Raw genomic sequence first — 2,916 nt, 5'->3', positions numbered from 1 at the left:
ATATATATATATATATATATATATATATATATATATATATATAAGCAATGTTAATTCTCTAAATGAAGTATTAACAGTAACTGCACGATAAAGTGTAGTATATTGCCACTTAAGTGTGGCTGACCCCTAGGGGTGGATGTTACTGTTGCTTTTAGCCCCAGGAGGACATCTCCTCCAGCTGGCTTATCGACACACGACTGTGTCCTGTTTGCCAAGGGAGTTATCCCTCTCACCTCGACCAGCAGCACGAACGTATCCGGATTTCAGGGTTATATATAGGTGCAAGAGTGGCAATGTTGTCAGTAGCTAGGCACAGGAGTGGCTGTGTGTTAAGTAGCTTGCTTACCGACTACGTGGTCCCGGGTTCAGTCCCACTGCATGGCACCTTGGGCAAGTGTCTTCTACTATAGCCTCGGGCTATAGTCCTAAAATTAGACTCACGAAAAGTGTACGGTTTGTCCCTTCTTTCTCCCCAAAAGTTAAAACTAATTGAAGGAAGAAATACCTTTCTCGTTTAGATAAGCATTCCCCAGTAAACTATAAACGATTTTTAATAGACGCTCGATTACAATATCATACAACTACTGCCCCAATATGAAGAAACCTATCATTGTCAGATCCCCAAGATCCTATTCCTTGCTGTTAGTGTCGAAACACTGAAGCCTGCTAACTTACTCTGATGTTTATGGAAAGTCTATAATGCTGAAGTCACTGCAATACTTCAAGATATCTTGACTGAAAAGAAAAATTACATCAGTTTATGCGAACGTGATTTCAAAAGACCTTATGCAAACTATCATTGTTCTTTTCTATGCGTTGTCAACTTGGTTAGCCACGTATGGGATTCGAAGACAACTGGATTACATATACAATCAACTGGAGAATCGTAAATGGATCTAAAAATGCATCTTTTGCGTAGCTGAAAGATTGCACGTACTTTTGGATCTATGAATTTCACTGAGCTCCTTAATTACAGATCCGAAAGTTTAAGCAAATGCAAACATATTTCTTTTGGCGAACTTGGGGACACCACCCTCTCGGGAATGATAGCTACCGCGCAGGTTTTGGACTCCTGTCCGTTGAATTATTATACTACACCTAGTTTACTGTCGGTGTTTACGGTCAAAGGGGATTTGTTAACTTTCTATTTATTCTCGCTTGTATCTCTCACCCAAATCGCTAACAAGATAATATCACCTGCAGTTTAGATGTAAACTGTTCACAGCAGTTGTTAAAGCACATATATGATATTTGTTCTTTTCGACCCGATCCCCTCTCTTCCACCCATCTCTCTCTCTCTCTCTTACGTATCAGTTCTTAGGATAAAGTGCCAGCGTCTCCTTTTACACAGTTCTTCGAATTGATTCTTTTTTCCTGTGAATACTTTTTGATTTCACTGTTTTTTAATCTGAGAGACAAAACTTGATTTTTGGTTTCTTTACCACCTTTGATCAACGCATTAACTACCATCTATCATTTTGCAAGTGTTGTTATTTTTGTTTCCGTTAGTGAGCACAATATTTGTTAAGATGTTTCAAATAGTTTCTTTTTCTATTAAGTGTTCATTAAATTTTCATTTACTACTTTCTTTTTCATATATATGCACATACGTTATGTTGTATAGTTTTATTTTTGTCTCTTTTTAAACCTCCATTGACGCGTTTGTATTAAATAACAATTGTCACGGTTTCTGGTACAAGGTCAGCAATTTTTGAGGAAGGGTCTAAGTCGATAAAGTCGACCATGATATTTGGTTGAGATTTTATTTTATCAGCCTCGAAAGGATGAAAAGTAACGTTGGTATCGACGAGATTTGAACTCACTACGAAGAGATAGAACAAATATTAAGCTAGAGTGCTGATAGTAGCTATATTATTATTTTTATTTTTATTATTATTATTATTATTATTATTATTATTATTATTATTATTATTATTATTATTATTATTATTATTATTATTATTATTATTATTATTATTATTATTATTATTATCATAGACGCTGCACAGTTTACAATATCGTGAGGTTGCTGATTGAAGATATTGTATCTACTGGGGTTTGTACTGTTTGTCAAGTCACAACAAGGACCTCAGACAGTACTTTACGCAATATGCGTGCAGTTCTAAGTAATGCCGACCTTTGCAATACATCTAGATTGTAGGGTGTCTCTAAGGCTTTCAGATGTTTTTTGCGAGATTGGGTGGTATTGAACCCAATGCTCCGAAAACAATATGGATAACCTTTATGTTCGACTCTCGTAGCTGCCACATCTTAGCGATCTCTATTCTCAAGTCTCCATATATCTCAACTTTTTCTCTTTCTTTCATAATTACCCAGAATGATTAACAAGTGGTGTTATGAAACTGTTGAGTCCTCTGGGACTAAACAGGGAACCCCACGAAGCTTGCTTGATGAGAAGGGTGGATTTTCGGCAACTTGCGGGATTAAAAACAAAACCCAGCAAAAGGCAGAGTAACTTAAAAGTATAATGGCCATTCCGAAAACGTGTAGACGGAACTCGTGAACTTTGGTTGACAATCTGTCTAAGAGAAGGAACACTCTGATTTAAAAACTGGGAAAGATATGACTCCTTAGTCACAGTGGGGACAACCTGTAAGCGTTCAACGGCTCCACGCCTGGAATGAAGGTGAATGAACCGCGAATAGGGTCTTAACTCTGAAGCAATATTTGGTTGAATATACAGGACCAACTGACACTCACTTGTCTCCTAGTGAGAATCAAGATCATGGTCCTCAACACACGGGAATACGAAGGGAATAGGCCCAACTTATGGGGAGTAGAGCTCTGGAGTCTTGGTTGACAATCTTACTAGAGATGGTGTCTCGATAAAAATACCGGTTGATGGCTAACCTTAAAACACATACCTCAATGTTGAGTGAAAATGTCTAATACAAC

General features: G+C 37.4%; 1 protein-coding gene across 1 annotated transcript in view; it reads left to right on the top strand.

Annotated features, from left to right (window-relative positions):
• LOC106870474 (putative carbonic anhydrase-like protein 1) overlaps nt 1-2,916 on the top strand; it is a 497,991-nt gene that overhangs the window by 140,053 nt on the left and 355,022 nt on the right. The window lies entirely within an intron of this gene.

This window comes from Octopus bimaculoides, chromosome 2 (assembly GCF_001194135.2).
Source record: "Octopus bimaculoides isolate UCB-OBI-ISO-001 chromosome 2, ASM119413v2, whole genome shotgun sequence".
Lineage (NCBI taxonomy): Eukaryota > Metazoa > Mollusca > Cephalopoda > Octopoda > Octopodidae > Octopus > Octopus bimaculoides.
Note: the sequence above shows the minus strand (reverse complement) of the source record. Positions and strands in the feature narration are given on the sequence as shown.